Raw genomic sequence first — 19,685 nt, 5'->3', positions numbered from 1 at the left:
CGTATACTCAAAGAGGGAGAATTTCTGTACTGATGAAATCCCAGGCCTGGGCCAATATAGATAGGTAGATAGATAGACAGACAGACAGATAGATATGGACATACAGAGATATATAGGTATGATATATAGATATATATATAGCACAAATGTTCAGGGACTACATAACATGTTCCTATATACATAACATGTTTCTACAATGTAGATACATTTCTGTATTTGTATGTGTGAGCTGATGCTAAATCTTCTCAGATTCAGTTCCAGTCTTCCCCAGGACTGCAGTCCTGTATTTCCAAATGCCTGTTGGGCAACTCCACTGGGGATGTCCTTGGAACTCAACATGAACCCAAATGACTAAATCATTTTCCCTCTCAAACCTCCCTTCTCATGTCTAGAAAACTTCCCTGTTTCACTTGGTGGCAGTACCATAGTCCCATGTTACCCAGCCTAAAAACCAATAATTTTCTCTAACCCTACCCTACCCCCCATGTCCCTCAAGTCCTAACACCCTTTACATTCAATCATCCTCTGGAATCTTAGCATTGATGAGAATTCTAAAAACCTGAACATTATTTTTCTTGATAATGTTGCATTGAATAAAATTGTTCTAGTTCTGCTGACTTTAACCTGCATTAATTCATAGATATAGTCCCAGTTTCTTCTGAAATTGTTTGTCTTCTCTTATAGTGCAGTAATATGACATTACCATCAAATACCCTAATTTGTCCATCCATTTCCCAATCGGTGAGCACCCCTTTAGTTTCCATTTTTTTTGCTACTACAAAAGAATTGCTAATAAATATTTTTGCATATATGGGGTTTTGCACATCAGGTTTTTTCATCTCTTTCATAGCTGGATCAAATTCTATGCAAACTTTAATAACTTTGGGAGCTTAATTCCAAATTGCTTTTCAGAATATATGCACCAATTCACAACTCCACTAACAGTGCATTAGTGTGCCCATTTTCTCTCAGCCTCTCCATTTATAATTTTCCCCTTGTCCTCTTTGCCAGTCTGATGGATGTGAAATGAAAACTCATAGATGATGTAATAGGCATTTCTCTAATTAGTAATGATTTGGAACATTTTTATGTGATTATTAAAAACTTGGATTTCTGCTTTTGAAAATGGACTGTTCATATCCTTTGATAATTTATATATTGGGGCATGATCCTCAATTTGAAGTTTGAATAAGTTTCTTTTATATTTTGGAACTGAAGTTCTCTGGGTCTCAATTTCCTCATCTATAAAAGTGAGGGGGTAGATTAGATGAATTCCAAGTTCTCTTCTAACTCTAGAAAGTGTTCTTATGATTCTCAAAGTTTCCTTCCAATCCTAATTCTCTATGAATTTGATGAAATCCTACAAGGAAAACATAATTGTGGAGATAGGGGGTGGGGGGAGAGTGGGGGAAGGGAGAAGAATCTTTGCAGCAAGTATCTCTGATAAAAGTAATTTCCAAAATATATAAGAAACTTATTCAAATTTCAAATTGAGGGCAACCCTGGGTTGTAAGAACTGTCAGGAGCCCTTTGCTTTGCTCTATGGAAGTTTATTATGTCTCTACCTAGGAGAGAAGCTATAGGGGTATATTTATGGTGGATTTATTTATTTCTTATCTAAAACCACCTACTAGGTTGGGCATATTCCAAGCCCTTTCTTTTCTCTCTCAGTGATCTATTTGTTGCTTCATGTAGGGATGCTGATGGTGGGGGTATGTGAGTGTGGGGATGGGGATGTGTGTAATTCTTGCCCGAAGGGTTTCCACTCTTTTTTGCCCTTGAACTGTGACCTAGAAGTAGATATAGGCAATGGAGTTACCAAACAGTGTCTGGTCCAAAGTCCAGTGCTAGCACAGGGGATACTCTGTAGTCTCTTTCAAACGAGTTGCCAGGTTCCCTTACTCTCCCTGGCTTAGAAACTCCCTAAGCTGCTGCTACTTCTGTCTCCACCACCCAGTCTCATCACTGATGTTTCATTCATGAGGGCTCTAGGCTGAGACCCCACGTCATAGGTCTCTCTTTCTAATCTCCTTTGTTGTTTTGGGCTGGAAGAATGTTTCACTTTGGTCTTTTGTTGGCTCTGCCACACCAGAATTCAATTTGAGGCATTATTTTAAAGTTGTATGGAGGGGAATATTGGGAGAACTTGGTAGAGTGCTTCTCTACTCCATTTTGACTCTATCCCCAGAAGAAAACCCTAAGAGACACCCCTAAGATACCCCAAGAAACAATCCTAACCTCATCCTGTGACTAGTAATCCAGTGCTAGGCACCACACAGGACTGCCTTGTGAGCAATATCTAGGGAAGGATTAAATTGGTTATTTAATTGGTTCAAATTGGAAATTTTGGCTGCAAAAGGAAATACACACACACATACACACACACACACATACATACACACATATTTAATTGGTAATAGAAATCTATCTTACCCAGTAGGAAAATAGAAAGGGAAGAGGATAAGAGAAAGGGGAAGTGATAAAAGGGAGAACAGATTAAGGGAGGCAGTGATCAGAAGCAAAAAAGACTTTAGAGGAGGGATAGGATAAAAAGAGAGAGAAGGATAAACAGAAGAAAATAGAATGAAGAGAAATACACACTTAGTTATCATAACTGTGTATGTGAATGGAATGAATTCACCCATAAAAGGAAGTGACTAGCAGGATGGAATAGAAACCAAAATCCAACAATATATTGGTTTTTTTAAAACAAGAAACACACTTGAAACAAGATGCACACACACACACACAGTTAAAGTAGGGAGTTGTAGCAGAATCTATTATGTTTCATCCGTAGTAAAAAAAAAAAAAAAAAAAAAAAAAGCAGGGTTAGCAATCATGATCTCAGATAAAGCAAAAGCAAAAGCAGACCTAATTTAAAAGGCTGAACAGAAAAATTACATTTTGCTAAAAGGAACCACAGACAATGAAGTAATACCAATACCAAATAGGTATGTATTAAATGATACAGCATCTAAATTCTTAAAGGAAAAGTTAAATTTCAGGAGGAAATAAACAGTAAAACTATATTAGGAGGGGACTTCCACCTTCCCCTCTCAGAGCTAGATAAATTTAACCTTAAAATAAATAAGAAAAAAGTTAAGGAGTTAAATAGAAAACTTAGAAAAATTAGATATAATAGACCTCTGGGGAAAAAAAAACTGAATGGGAATAGAAAGGAATCTACCTTTTCTCAACTGTAACTGGCACCTTCACAAAAACTGATCATATATTAAGGCATTAAAAACTCAACAACCAAATACAGAAAAGCAGAAATATTAAATGCACCTTCTTCAAACACATAATGTAATAAAAAATACATCTAATAAAGGACTGTGGAAGCATAGATTAAAAGTTAGTTGGAAAGTAAAGAATAAGTGGGTCAGAGAACAAATCATAGAAACAATAATTTCATTAAAGAGAATAACAATGAGACAACATTCCAAAATTTGTAGGATGCAATCAAAGCAGTACTTAGGTTAAAAATGTATATTTCTAAGTGTGTACATCAGTAGGAGAGAGAAAAAGCGCATCAATAAATTAGGCATGCATCTAAAAAAAAACTAAAAAAAGAATAAATTTAAAATCCCTGATTAAACACCAAAATGGAAATCCTGAAAATCAAAGGAGAGATTAATAGAAATGAAAGCTTTAAAAAATTGAACTAGTTGAAACAACAACAACCTAGAAGCTGATTTTAGGAAGAAACCAACAAAATAGATAAACCTTTGGTTAATTTAATTTAAAAAAGAAAAACAAAAACCAAATTATTAGCATAAAAAAGAGTACATGCATCAACAATGAAGATGAAATTAAAGCAATTATCAGGAGTTATATGCCAGTAAAACTGACAACCTAAGTAAAATGGATAAATATTTACAAAAATATAAACTGCCCAGATTAACAGAAGAGGAAATAGGCTCCTTAAATAAGCCTATCTTAGAAAAAGAAATTGAACAAGCCATGGATGAGGTTCCTGAGGAAAAAGTCCTCAGAATCAGATGGATTCACATTGAACTCTACTAAACACTTAATGAACAATTAATTCCAGCACTGTATAAACTCTTTGAACAAATAGGTAAAGAGTTCCTACAAAATTCCTTTTATGCCACAAATATAGTTTTGATACCTTAACTAGGAAGAGCAAAAGTAGATAAAAAAAACTATAGACCAAGTACCTTAATGAATACTGATGCAAAAATTTTAAATTAAATATTAGCAAAGAGATTAAAACAATGTATCACAAAAATCATAGACTATGACCAGGTGGGATTTATACGAGGAATACAGGGCTGGGTTCAATATTAGGTTCAATATTAGAAAATTTATCAGCATAATTGACCATATCAAAAACAACAACAAAAATTGTGAGATTATATCAGTAGATGCAGAAAAAAGCCTTTGACAAAATATAACACCCATTCCTATTAAAAACACTAGAAAAGATAGGAATTAGTGGAACCTTGCTTAAAATGATAAACGTATCTATCTAAAACCAAAAGCAAGCATTATCTGTAACGGGGATAAACTTGAAGCCTTTCCAACAAGATTAGGAGTAAAGCAAAGATATCCATCATCACCACTACTATTCAATATTGAACTAGAAATGCTAGCTATAGTAATAAGACAAGAAAAAATAGAAAGAATAAAAATAGGTAATGAGAAAACAAAATTATCACTCTTTGTTGATGATATGATGGTATACTTAGAACCAAAAAGCCTAGTTGAAACATTTAACTGCTTCAGCAAATTTGCCAGACATAAAATAAACTCACATAAATCACCAGCATTTCTATATATTACTAACAAAGTCCAGCAAGAAAACCTAGAGAGAAATGCCATTAAAAATAACTACAGGCAATTTAAAATACTTGGGAGTCTTCCTGCCAAGACAAACCCAGGGATTATATGAACGTAATTACAAAACACTTCACACAAATAAAGACAGAGAAATATTAATTGCTAAATCAATATAATTAAAATGACAATAAATTTAAAATGTTCTTATTTATTCAGTACCATACCAATCAAACTAACAAAAATTATTTTATAGAGCTAGAAAAAGTAATAACAAAATTCATCTGGAAGAACAAAAGGTCAAGAATACAAAGGGAATCAATGAAAAAAATGTTAAGGAAGGTGGCCTAACAATTCCAGATTTCAAACTATATTGCAAAGTGGTAAACATCAAAACAATCTGGTATTGGCTAAAAAATACAGTGATGTATCAGGAGAATAGATTAGATAGACAATATATGAGCAAAGAACTGTGGTAATCTATTGTTTGATAAACTTTGGGGGTAAGAACTCAATATTTGACAAAAATTTCTGGGAAAACTGGAAAGCTGTTTGGAAGATAGTAGGTATAAACTACTATTTTACCTCATATACCAAGATAAGCTCAAAATGGATACATGATTTAGACACAAAGGGTGATATCATAAGTAAATTAGGAGAGTTTACCTGTTAGATCTATGGATAAGAGAAGCATTTATGACCAAACAAAGGATAGAGGAAATTGTGGCAAGCAAAGTAGATAATTTAGATTATGTGATGTTAAGAAGCTTTTGCACAAACAAAACTAATGCAGCCAAAATTAGAAGGAAAACAGGAAACCAGGAAAAAATTTTGTAATTAGTTTCTCTGATAAAGTTCTCATTTTGCAAATATATGGAAGTGAGCCAAATTTATAAAAACAATAGCTATTTCCCAGTTGACTAATGGTCAAAGGATGTGAACAAGCAGTTTTCAGAAGAAGAAATCAACGTTATCAAGAGTCACATGAAAAAACTGCTCTAGATCACTGCTGATTAGAAAAATGAAAACTAAAACAACTCTGAGGTACCACCTCACACCTATCAGATTGACTAGCATGACACAAAAGGAAACTGACAAAAGCTGGAGGGAATGTGAAAAATTTTGGACACTAATATACTGTGGGTGAAGTTGTGAACCAACCATTCTGCAGAACAATTTGAAGCTATGCCCAAAGGGCTATAAAACTGACCCTTAACCTTTGACCCAGCAATACCACTGTGACATCTGTATCCCAAAGAGATAAAAAAGAAAAAGGGAAAAGGACCTAGTTGTGCAAAAATATTTATAGCAGCTCTTTTTGTGGTGGCAAACAACTGGAAATCAAGGACCATCAGCTTGAGAATGGCTGAACAAGTTATAGTATATGATTGTGGTAGATACTATTATGCTATAAGAAATGATGAGTAGGCTGGTTTCAGAACAACCTGGGAAGACTTATATGAAATGATGCAAAGTCAAATGAGCAGTATCAGGAGAAAATTGTATAGAATAAGAGCAATATTGTAAAGATGATTTACTGTGAAAGACTTATCTAAACAGTGATCCCTGACAATTCGAAAAGACCCATTTAATGGTGGTATTAAAGATGCCACCCAACTCCAGAGAGAGAACTGAGGAATTCTGGATGTAGAATAAAGTTTACTTGAAAAAAAGTTTTAAAAATATTTTTGTTATTTAATTTTCTTTGTGTTTTCTTTTGCAACATGGCTAATATGGAAATGTTTTGCATGACCACATGTATAATCAAAATCAAAGTGATTGTCTCCTCAAAAAGTGGGGAGAGAATTTGGAACTCAAAAGTTTAAAAAAAATTGTTAATTTTTTTTACATTTAACTAAAAAATATCTAATTAAATAAATAAAAATTAATTTTCAGAAATGTATTGTTCCCCAAATAATAATTTGCCTGTATTACTATATTACTGGACAATTAGCAGTTCTGGAGACAAAAAGTATTTTGTATGTTTTGATGGACCTTAAATCAATTTGATTCAATGAGGAAATCAGTAAATACAGGATATGTACAAAATAAATATTGAGTGGGGATCATGGGGTATTAACAGTTGGGACAATCAGAAAGGACTCTTGTAGGAGAAGGCATGAGAAGAGACTTGAAGAAAAATAGAGACAGAAGTAAAGAGAGCAGATTCTAAGGGAGAATAATATGTAATCAATCTGTTTTACAAAAGGGCAGCAAGATTATGGACTTTAAATGACAAGGAGAAGGGCATGCATTTTATTTTAGAGGCAATAGGGAGCTACAACAAGCTTCTTGAGGAGGGAAATGCCATGGTCATACCTGGGCATTAGCCATATCAGTTTGGCAGCTTTGTAGAAGAACTGGAGGTGAATGAGATTGGGTGTGAGGAAACCAGTTAAGGCACAGATGTAATAGAAGATTGCAGAAGTGATGGGTGCCCCAATTTAGGAGGCTATGGTATAAGTGGAAAGAACAAATATGAAAGATGTTGAAGAGGTAGAATCTACGAGACTTGGCAGTGCATTGAGTATGGGAGTAGGGGAAAGAGAAAGCATGTATGAGAATGAAAAGTTAAGGATAACTCCTAGGCTATGAAGGATGGTGACAGTCTCAACAATAATATGGAGGTTAAGAGATGGATTGGCCTTAGGAGGAATGGAAGTGGGTTCTGTTTTTGACATGTTGAATGGGAGATGCCTTGGAGACATCCAAGTGAAGGTGTCCTGTAGGCATTTGGAGATGTGCCATTGGAACTTAGGAGAAAGAAAAGAATATACATGTAAGTAAATGTAGGAGTTATGTGTCTAGTGATGAAAGTTGATCCCACGAGAGCTGAAGAGATCACCAAGAGAAAAAGAGGGTGTAGGACAGAGGTCTGGTTGGAGAGGAGAGAAGGAAAGGCAGAAAAGAAGATAATCCTACAAAAGAGACTAAAAAAATCTGTCTGACAGGTGAGAGGAGAACTAGGAAAGGCAAATATCATGAAAACCCAGGGAAGAAAAAAAATCCATACAGGGAGAGTAGACAATGTTAATAATTTATATAACATTTTACATATGTTATCTCACTAGATCCTCATAATGATCCAGTAAAGTAGGTGAGTGGGCTTGCCCCATTATAGATGAAGTGATTTGTGGGTAGGGGGAAGAGCACACAGCCAGTCAGTGTCTAAAGTAGGGTTTGTAGTCAGGTCTTCCTGAACCCAGCTCTCTATCCAATCTCTGCCAACCTAGCTGCAATCCTTCCACACACTAGATCAGGAAGGATTGAGTACTAAGAAAAAAACCACTGGATTTTTCAGTAAAGAGATCATTGTAGAGAATATAGAAAGGGGTACAACATATGATTGGAAAAGTGGGAAGAAAATAGATTGTAAACAGGCTTAAATTGCCAAATCGAGCATTGTATATGCAGAGACATCAACCAGACCAAACAGAAGGCTATTAGAATAGCTTAGGAGCAAGTTGTTGATCGTCTAAATCAGGGTTTAATCTAAACTGTGAGAGTGGAGAGAAGGGGACATAAAGGAGAAATGTTATGAATTGCAGTGCTTCTTAAACTACAGCCCACAGTTTAAGAAGCACTGAAGGGGTCATGAGTGGAAAAAGTTTAAGAAGCACTGGACAACTCTTGGATATGTGGGGTGAGGGTGAATGAGGAGTGGAGTAGAGGATGAAATCGAGGTTCCTGGGAGTGTCCTTGACAGCAATATAGATACACAGTAGAACCTCGGTTTATGAATTTGATTTGTTCTGAGATTCTGTTCATCATACGATTTATTCGTATTGCAAAGCAAATTTTCCCATAGGAAATAATGTAAAGTTGTATGATCGGCACCACATCCCCAAGAATATTCATATAAAAATAATTATTTATAATTTTAAGTAAGCTTTTGGTCCCTAATGCACCTGAAATACAATAGCAATTAGTACACAATATAAACTGAAAATAAAATAAATTAACCTATACTTTACCTTTGAGAAGAATTGTGACTGGCGTGAGGGAGATGAGAGGGAGGAGGAGGAGAAGGAAGAAGGGTTATCGCTTGAAAGGAGAATCTCCTTCTTTGAGAACATCGAGGATTTCAACGTCAGGAATGTTCTCTCTTATGCTCCTTTTACTAAAAGTAAGACTAACACTGCTGCCTTCACTTATTTTTCGTTTCTTAGAATCGCTTTCATGTTTTGACTCACTGATTTTTTTTCTTTAACATTTACTTCTGACTAGGAATCTAACACACACTTGTTTTTGATGATTTTTACGATGGCATGGAAATGTGATGTTGAATTATTGTTCAAAAATATTTGTGGCTCTCATTGCTACAGCCTTATTTGGGTGAAGTTTTTCAAAAAAATTTTAACGTTCATACTGCAAATTTTTGTTTATCCTGCAAGACAAATTTTGTGAAAAATATTTCCTCATCCAGCAAAGCATACATAAACCAGGTTACTCGTAAACTGAGGTTCTACTATACACACATACATACATGTGTGTATGTGTGCATATATAATATATTTAATATATAATATGATATAGTATATGTACCCATGCAGTTTCATGGCACTTAACAGTGCCTATATGCAGTAGGTACTATGTAAATGCTTATTCTCTTCCTTCCCTTTCCCTACTCAGCAACCACCCTCAGATTTAGAGTAAGAGATGCTGGGTAAGAGATCTGCTTCTGCCACCTACTAGATGTGTGACATTAAGTCAATCACTTAACCTTTCTGGACCTCGGTTGCCTCACCTGTAAATGGAGGGGGTTGGACTCCATGATCTCTATGGCACCTTCTCCCTCTAAATCTATGTTCCTAACTAGAGATGCCCAAAATGTGGCTTTGTTTTCCTTGCAAAGTGGAAATTGTTCCCTCTCTGTCTTAGATACCTAATGGTACCCAGTTGTCATGGTTACTATAGTTTAGAGATTGAAAACAGGCTTGCTTAAAACCCAGGATTCTTGCTATTTGTTCCCCAAGGGGTCCTTCATCAATTGCATTCAATTCAGCAACAGTCAATCAGTGGGAATGCTGGGATAAGAACCTAGGAGTCCTGAGATCAGATCCAGAATCAGATCAGATTCCATTCTTCCAAAGCTACTGCTCCTTCTTTATTAATGTAATGGAGTTGAGCCATCTCCAGTTGTCCTGATCTGTATCTGGCCACTGCACCCAGATGGCTCTGGAGGAGAAAGTGAGGTTGGTGATTTTGCACAGCCCTGCCTCACTTAAATCCAATTCATTTGCAAGTCATAGTATCATCTTCCTGATGTCTTGGTCCTCTTCGAGAACGAAGGACAAACCACACACAAATGCAGGGAAAGATTGGGGACAAGTCAGGGGAAGAGGATCCCTACTAAGAAAACATATGATGTCATTTCTGTGGCTTGATAAGTTTGATTACTCACCATAGCCAAAGGTGATGATTCATAAGTCCACTTGTGTTTCTAGCCCCAGGCATGTATGGAGGCTGTGTTTACTCTGAGCTCAGAATCCCCTTGCATCATTTCATTCACAGAGGGACATCCGAGGAGACTCTCCTCCCCATCCCTGCCTCATCCCACCTCATCCAAGCCCCATCCAACAACTGTCATTTTCAGTGTTCATGAGCCTTGCAAAGACAAAAACAAGAAGACCAAGCTGAGGGTCTGAGGGGAGAAGCTTCAGTGGTCAGACTGAGCTGAAAGAGGAAGCCACTCAGCCCCTGGCATCCATGCCCAGATCTGGAGCCCATGGGAGCCATCATAGGCTCAAGCTCAAAGATGGCTTCACCAGTCATGGGTGCCTGCAGCACTTACAACTTGATGTAAATCCTTCATCTATAGCAGCTGGGCATGACCTTTAAAAAATATTTTGATAGTTGTATTTCAATATAATCTGTTTCCTTTGAAATCTTTAGTATTTTATTTTATACATTTCAAAACAGGATTATAAGAAGGGGTCCATACACTCTAAAGGTCTATGACCTCCCAAAAGATTAAGATTTCCCATATAGGCTCTGGACTTCGTCAAGACCCAAATCCCAGGGAGAGGAGCTTGTTTGGGGTAGGAGTCAGTAGGTAAACTGTTCAAGACCAAACCAAAGCAAGGCTTATACCAAAGAAATCAGTTTTGACCAATCCTGCCCCCTTCTCCTTTCCCCCTATAGGTCATGTGACTAGAGTGTCTGTTGAGTAATCCTTATTCGTTGGGTGGACCTGGTAAAGTTTCTTCCTTTCCTTGGGTCTGTTTCCTCCTCTGTAATCTGGAGTTGGATTCGATGACCTCCAAGTCTCTTCTGGTTTTGATGATTTATATCTCAGGGTTACTGTTCTGGACCTACAGTCCTGGACTGGATCATAGATTAGCGTGGGAGCTCCTTGAGGGCAAGGACTGTCCTACTCTTCTATTTGTGTCCCCAGTACTTAGCAAAGTGCTTTGTACATAGTAAACACCTAATAAATGCTTCATTAATCCATAGACTTAGTTATAAGTGACCTTAGAGATCATTCAGTAATCCCCTCAGCCTAAAAATGAGGAAAGAAGGAAGGGAGGAAGGAAGATAGAAAGGAAGGAAGGAAGGAAGGAAGGAAGGAAGGAAGGAAGGAAGGAAGGAAGGAAGGAAGGAAGGAAGGAAGGAAGGAAAGAAGGAGGGAAAGAAAAAAGGAGGGAAGAAAAGGAAGGAGGGAAGGAATCATTTATTAAGCCTTTACTGTGTTAAGTGCTGTGCTTAAGGCATTGTGCTACGTGCTGAGGATACAAATACAAGCAGAAGGACAGACAACCTGACCCTCAAGGACCTCACCTTCTGATGTAGGAAGACAACACACAAAAAAGGCTGAAATGTTGGAGTTGGAGGGATGAAGGTACCTGGTATAGGGGTATAATTTTGAAATTCCAGTGCTCTGGAACAGGCCCAGAAAGGAAATGAAGATGGACTGCCCTGGGTATCTCCACAAAATGGGGACTCCTGGAGGAAGTTACCAATAGGAGAAGAGGGGCAGACCTTGCAGAGGATAGTCTAGGGTGAGAAAGCTATCTTACCAAAAAGATAATAGGATGGTCCAGGGTTAGGAGGCCCTAGATGCTAAGGGATATTCCAGGATGAGCCAGCAGTAGAGGAGGTAGAGTTTTTAAGTCTAGAACATCAGAAAGAGATCTTAAAAGACCATCGAGTCAAATCCCCTCAAGAAACTGAGGCCCAGTGTTAGGTTAAGTGATCCAAAGTCACATAACTAACAAGTAGCCAAGGTGAGGTTTGAACCCTTTGACACCAAAACCATTGCCTTCTCTACTGTACAATAATAATAATGTAGGTAAAATTCACAGAGTATTTTAGCTGTGAGGTAAGTGGTATGGTAATCCCCATTTTATAGAAGAGGAAACTGAGGCAGAAAGACATTAGGTGATTTTCCTAGTCACACAGTTGCTCAGCATTCTACATATTATTATTTTTCTCTTTTCTTTTTTTTAAATTTTCTTTATTTATTTTTCTTGATGTTCTACAATCACTACCATAAAACTTAGATTTTTAACCCCCACACCTACCCCCCCCACCCTCCTCCCTCCCCAAGATGGCATATAGGATCTACATTACTTTCCTATTGAATACGTTTTCACTATAGTCATGCTATGTAGATGAACTAAAATAAATGGAAGAAATCATATAACAAATCAAAACACACACACACACAAACATGATCTGCTACATTCTGCGAATGAATTCCATAGTTCTTTCTCTGAGTGTGGAAGGCATTTTACCTTAGAAAACCATTGGGAATTTTTTTTTTTAAGTTCTTGTGTTATTATGAAGTTCCAAGTCTACCAGAAAAAAACTCTCACACACTGTGGTCGTTGCTGTGCACAAAGTTCTCCTGGTTCTGCTCCTTTCACTCAGCATCAGATCACATAAGTCCTTCCAGGCCTCTCTGAAGTCTTCCTGTTCATCATTTCTTATGGCACAATAGTACTCCATTACATTCATATACCATAATGTATTCGGCCATTCCCCAATTGATGGGCATCCCCTTGATTTCCAGTTTTTGGCAACTACAAAGAGAGCTGCTATAAATATTTTTGTACATGTGGGACCCTTCCCCGTTTTTATGATCTCTTTGGGATTCTACAAATTATCTTTTACAGCATAATATTACACCACCTTCACATACTACAATCTGCTTAGCCATTCCTTACTGATGGCCCCTACTTCGTTTCCATTTTTGTTTTGTTTGGTGCTTTTGCTACAACAAAGAGTGTTGCTATGAATGTTCTGGTGTCTATGAGATCCTTCTTTCTGTATCCAACCTCCTTCGAGTGGTGTGATTGCCTGTCACAGCCGACACTGACATAAATATTTCTTGAGCTGAATGGAGTCTATAAATCATGGCTAATCAGGTTTGTACTCTCTGCCCATCTCCCAGGGCTGCTGTGAGGAAAGCTCATTGGAAACTTTCAATCACTAGGGAAATGGTGGCTTTGTTCCTGTAAGGAGGCTAAGGGGCCCCAGTGCCTAGGGGCCTGCCATAGTTGGGACCCCAGTGAAGATGAAACTTTGGGGTTCTTAGACATACACACACAGAATAAGATGGGCTTTTTCCTTCCTGTGTTGGCAGCCCCTGGGCCATGGCCCAGAATCAAAGCCAGCCTAAGGACACATTCATCTTCAAATCGTCCAGCCCTCCCGTTGCCAACATAAACAGAGGATAAATATAGCAGCCCAGAGAGGGGCTTTGTTTCCCTTACAAGGTGGAAAATATTCCTGGTCCATCTGAGCTACCCAGTGGTACTTAGTTGTCATGGTTACTCCTGACAGAGATGAAAAGAAGCACTTTTCTGGGAGCCCAGGGATCCTGCTGTTTGCAACTGAATTGGAGCGTTTATTAAGCACCTGCTGTGTGTTAGTAATGGAGTATTAGAAACAACCTGGAAATGGGAAATGTTTCACCTGAACCGGGACCTAGAAGGGGACTCTGTCCTCCTCCAGGAATTCTTTTGTCTCTCAGAAACTATAGTGGAGATTTTTCACTCCCCATTCCCAAAGCTCTTTCATTTACAGTTTCTCCTTTGACCTGTCAGAAAGGTAGGACAAGGGATAGGATAACAAATTCTAAGTGGGAAGGAGCCTCAGACAACATTTAGTCCAATCACCTCCTTTGACAGAGGAAGAAACTGAAGCCCAGAGGGAAATGACTTGCCCAGAGTCATACAAGTAACTAGCTGCAGAGACTACCAGCGGTGGAAGTGAAAACTTCAAATCTGTTGCCTTTTCCTCTGGACCACATTATTTTACCACCACTCCCCCCTTAAAAAAAAATAAGGAAACCAGAGAGGATAAATTAATTTACCCACAGTCACACAGCTAGTAAGCACAAGAGCTGGGAATCAAACCCAGGTCTTGTGATTCCTCCATCAGCTCTTTTTCTGCTACAGCCCCAGCCTCTCCTATTACCAGTAACTAAGAGGAAGAATTATTAGTCAACATCTGGGAATTCCTCATGCCCTCAATCTATCAATGTTCCTGGCAATGTCCTGCCAACCCACAATGCTGAGCAATCTGGAGCCTCCAGTTTCTCCAGCCCTGAGTCTAGGCTGCTGAGCTTGGATGGAAAATGTCACAAAATGCTGCTGACTGTTCACTGGAATTGCATGGCACACAACCTCAGCAGGAGCCCTCGCTGACTCTTTGCAATCCTATTCCACTCTTGGTTGTCGTCATTCCGTCGTTTCGGTCATGTTTGACTCTTCATGACCCCATTTGGGGTTTTCTTGGCAAAGATACTGACTGGAGTGGTTTGCCATTTCATTCTCCAGCTTATTTTATAAATGGGGAAACGGAGGCAAAGTGACTTGCCAGGGTCACACAGCTAGTAAGTGTCTGAAATTGGATTTGAACTCAAGTCTTCCTGACTCCAGACTCAGTGCTCTATCCATGGCACCATCTAGCTGCTCCCCCCAAATATATAACTGTTGTTCAGGCATGTCCCATTCTATGTGACCCCATGGACTTTTATTCATGGGGTTTTCTTGGTGAAGATACTGGAATAATTTGTCATTTCCCTCTCCATCGTGCTCCCATTTTTTAGATGAGGAGCTGAGGCAAAGATGGACCACCTAGATGCCCCATACCCTTGGCTGACTCCCACCTTATTGTCCACAAAATCCACTTCAAGTTTTCTCCTCTCTCTTCCCCCCTCAGTGTCCCTACCCTCCACCGACAATAAATAACTGAATCATAATAGCATTCATTTAGCTCTCTGAGGTTTGCAAAGTGCCTTACCTGTATTGTCTTATTGGACCCTCACCACAGCCCTAGGCGGCAGGTGCTTTTATTATCACCACCCTCCACCCCCATTTTACAGATTAGGTAACTGAGGCTGAGAGAGTTTCATTGGTTTGTTCAAAGTCACGCAGCTGGTAGGTGCCTGGGGTAGTGTTTGAATCTGATTTTGACCAGCTTCCTACCCACTGCACCACTTGGCTGCCAGCTTCTTTGCTTACAAGATAGAGGCCATTTAATATGAATTGACTCAGCAGCTCTCCTAGACCCTTCAAAATTTTTCAGCCTCTTCATCCATTTGTTCCATTTTTTCACTAAGAAAACCTATTCCCTTGATCTCCATCCTTCCTCCTGTCTCTTCCCACCTCAGTCGTCTTATCTGCCAACAAACATTGAGAACCAAGGAGATCTCTAAGGGAAAGAGTGTAGGGAAAGAAGAGAAGAAGCCTTGTGGGAAACCCCCAGTAGAGGGTTATGAAATGGATTATGTTCCTTCATTTTTTCAAAATTTTACTTTTAGTTCCAAATTCTCTCTCTCCTGAACTCATTGAGAAGGCAAGAAAAATAAAATCCCATTACAAATATAAATGTGTCATGCAAGACCCATTTCCACATTACCAATGTTCCAGGAAGGAAGGAAGCAAGAAAAAATAAAAAAGAAGAAAACTTGCTTCAATCCACACCAGCTCTCTGTCTGGAGGTGGATAGCATCTTCACAAGTCCTTTGGAACTGTGATGGGTCATCGTGTTGATTAGTTACTGTCTTTCACAGTTGATTATCCTTACAGTGTTGCTATTACTGTGTCAACTGTCCTTTTAATTTTGCTCCTTTCCATTTATATCAGTTCATACTGGTCTTCACGGTTTTTCTGGAACTATCTCCATCATTTCTGATAGCACAATAAGCATTCTATCACATCCCTATACTTGTTTGGCCATTCCCCAACTGGTAGGCATGCCCTCAGTTTCCAATTCTTTGCCACCACAAAAAGCACTGTCATATAATATTTTTTGTGCATTTGGGTCCTTTTCCTCTTTCTTTAATCTCTTTTGGGTATAGACCTAGTAGTGGCATTGCATTTTGGGTATAGTTCCAAATTGCTTTCCAGAATGGTTGGACTAGTTCACAACTCTACCAACAATGCATTAATAGACTTCATTTCCTACATCCCCTTCAGCATTTATAATTTTCCTTTTCTGTTATCTTAGCTAATCTGATGGGGGAGAATGGCTTTAATTTGTATTTCTCTAATTATTAGTGGTTTAGAGAATTTTTTCATATGGCTATTGATAGCTTGGATCTCTCCTTTGAAAAGTGCCTATCCATATCCTTTGATCATTTATCCACTGGGGAATAACTCCTATAAATATGATTCAGTTCTCTCTATATTTTAGAAATGAGATCTTTAGCAGGGAAACTTGCAAAGATATTTTCGCAGTTTCCTAATTTTCTTTTAATTTTAGTTGCATTGATCTTGTTTGTATAAAACCTTTTTAATTTTATGTAATCAAAATTATCTATTTTATCTCATGTGAACCTCTTTATTGCTTGTTTGGTTATGAACTCTTTTCTTATCCAAGGATCTGACAGGTAATTTCTTCTGTGCTCCACTAATTTATGCTACCTTTGCATATAATTCATGTGCCCATTTTGAACTTATTATGTTGTGTGAGAAGTTGGTCTATGCCTCATTTCTGCCATTAGATTATAAATTCCTTGAGGGCAGGGGCTGTCTCTTGCCTCTTTTTCTCTCCTTAGCTCTTAGTACAATGCCTGGCACAGAGTAGACACTAAATAAATATTGAATGATTGGTTGGTTAGTTGCCAGATTACTTTCCAGTTCTCCCAACCATTTTAGTCAAATCTTGAGTTCTTTCCCAATAACTGAGATTTTTGGATTTATCAAACGCTAGGTTACTATGTTTATTTGCTTCTGTCCATTGGATACCTAATCCATTCCACTGATCAGCCTCTCTACTTCTTACCCCGTACCAAATTGTTTTGATGATTACAGCTTTGTAGCATAGTTTGAGATCTGTTACTTATGATATGAATTATAAGTCAGCAAAATAAACTGAGAAGGAATGTCAGACATACAGGAGGAGAACCAAGAAAAGTGTCATGGAGGCCAAGGAAGGCAATATAGACTTACAAGGAAGGAGAAGGATGTACTCTGTGAGGATCTAAAGAGAAGTCAAGGAAGATGAGGACTGAGAAAAAAACATGAGATTTAGCAATTAAAGTATCATTGGTAACTTGGAAAGAGCAGTGTTAGTCAAATGGGGGTGAAAGCCAGATTATCAAGGATTAAGAAGTGAGTGAATGATGAAGCACTGGAGGTTACCATGTTTAGTAGCCAGGGAAGAAGAACTGGGAAGACAGATGGTGGGGCTGACCCAGTGTTGAATATTGACAGAGTATAAACAGCAGAACAAGTGAGTCAGAGATTCAAGGGTGGAGCCAGTGCATAGCTGATCTGTCTAATTATAGGATCAAGACTGAGGGGATGAAACTGAGGTCAGAACCATGGTGTGCCCTGTAAAGGGACTGAGGGATTGGCATTCATGGTGACATGTACACTTGATAAGAAAATACAAGTATTGATAAATAAGTGTGAGCAAATGAGTAAAGGACAAGAATGTTGTACACAAGTTTGAGGAAGGTGAGAACAGTATAATTGGAGAAAACTAGGCAGAGGAGGCACTTCAGTTAAACTCTGAAGGGAAGTAAAGATGCTCAGAGGTAGAGATGAACGTGTGGGAATGGGCTTGTGCTGATTGAATGGCTGATCATCAGACCACTCTTCAGTTTTTCCAACAGTTTTTGTCACATAATGGGTTTTTTCCCCCAATAGCTGGGAATCTTTGGGTTTATCAACAGCTGAGTTACTGTTCTCCTTTGCTTTTATTTTTCTTAGAGTCTTCTGTGCATTTATTGTTTAACAGCAGAATGCCCAACACAGATCATCATAACTGCCAAATAGTCAGCTGTGCAAAATAGTATATATAGTGCTTAAGTACAAATGGGAGACATGATTTTTTAAAATAAATACTTAAACACAAATTTATGGTCCTACAAAAGAGCATTTAAACTAGATGGTCTAAGTTGATCTGCCTCCTTGGACTCACAGAAACTGTTATTTTCCCAAAACCAATAATCAATATACTGAATCATCATCAGTTCCACTGTGTGCATAATGGATCACAATAAATGAGTCCCTTTTTCTAAGAGCTTTTTCTGGCTCCCCTACAAACATGACCTGGCCTGGATAAAAAGACAACAGGAATTTCTTGAAAGTCAATAGTCCAAAATGCTAAGTATGATTAAGTATTCTACATAATCTATATCCACTGGTTCCTTAGTTAGGAAGTATTTAGATTACTTTCTTCAATTCATCATACAGGACAAGCACGAAAGCTCCACCCATGCCCCTAAGAGCATTGGACCAGGCACCCTTGAAGACAGCTTTGCCACCCTCTTCTTTAGCAATCTTCTTCCAGCAGTCAATTGTCCCAGTGTACATGATATCAGCTCCTTTGCACCCAGACTGCATCACCATTTGCCACCTTACTCTATCAAAGGGATAAGAGACCACACCTACTACAGCAGTCACTGTTTGCGAAATCATCCAGCTAGCTTATCACAATATGAGCGTTCTTGGGATCTGGGAGCATACCTTTTGCTGTATCATAGATGCCAAAGTAAGCTGCTATATAGATAATGATACCCTGCACTGAGACATTGAAACCTTGATACAAGCCACGGATTCCATCAGACTTGGTGATTTTCACAAGGAAGTCTCCCAGGCCTTTGAATTCCCTCTCAGTGCCAAATTTCCCACATCAGCTGCCAAACGGGTTCTCGCAAAATCCAAGGGGTAGACAAAGCAGATATAAGTGGCTTCAGCTGCACCAGCAGAGGCCAGATTGCCAGCAAAATACCTCCAAAACTGTGTGTGCTTGTTCACTCCTCCCCAAAACACCTGCTTATACTTATCCTCAAAGGCAAAGTTAAGGGCCTGAGTGGGGAAATATCTGATGACATTTGCTAAGTTACCCCACCAGAAGGAAAGCACCCCTTGTTCCTTAGGAATTTGGACTATACAATCCACAATGCCTTTGTACTGCTTATCTGCTGCACCTGCAGTAGTAGCTTTACTCTCTCCATGGGGGCCACCGTGGTCTTGGAAATAGCAGCCGCCATGCCACCAGCCAGGAAGTCCTTGGTGAAGGGGATGGCCTGTTCCATCGTGGTTACCAAGGGGGAAGGTGTTGGAGTTGGAGAAAGAAAGCTGGGTGAGAGAGGGCCGAAAGCTGGGGAAGTCGCTGCCACCTGCACACAGCCCCTTGCTACAGCTCGGACCAAAAGGCTCTCATTTGCTTTTGTGTGTGGTTGTTGTTCAGTGGTTTCAGTCATTTCTGACTCTTCATGACCTGATTTGAGGTTTTATTGGCAAAGATACTGTAGTATTTACCAGTTCATTTTACAGATAAAGAAACTGAGGCAAATAGGGTTGAGTGACTTGCCCAAGGTCATACAGCTAGTTGGTGTCTATGTTCAGATTTGAACTCAGGAAGATGAGGTTTCCTGACTCTGGGCCAGGCACTCTATCCACTGAACCTCTGCACTGCCCATC

The 19,685-nt window shown here is 38.7% G+C and overlaps 1 pseudogene; it reads right to left on the bottom strand.

Annotated features, from left to right (window-relative positions):
• Positions 1-17,963: 17,963 nt before the first annotated feature.
• On the bottom strand, positions 17,964-19,308 carry LOC140512759 (ADP/ATP translocase 3-like; annotated as a pseudogene).
• Positions 19,309-19,685: the final 377 nt, after the last annotated feature.

This window comes from Notamacropus eugenii, chromosome 6 (assembly GCF_028372415.1).
Source record: "Notamacropus eugenii isolate mMacEug1 chromosome 6, mMacEug1.pri_v2, whole genome shotgun sequence".
Taxonomy (NCBI): domain Eukaryota; kingdom Metazoa; phylum Chordata; class Mammalia; order Diprotodontia; family Macropodidae; genus Notamacropus; species Notamacropus eugenii.
The sequence above is the reverse complement of the archived record's forward strand: the minus strand, read 5'-3'. Positions and strand labels throughout refer to the sequence as shown.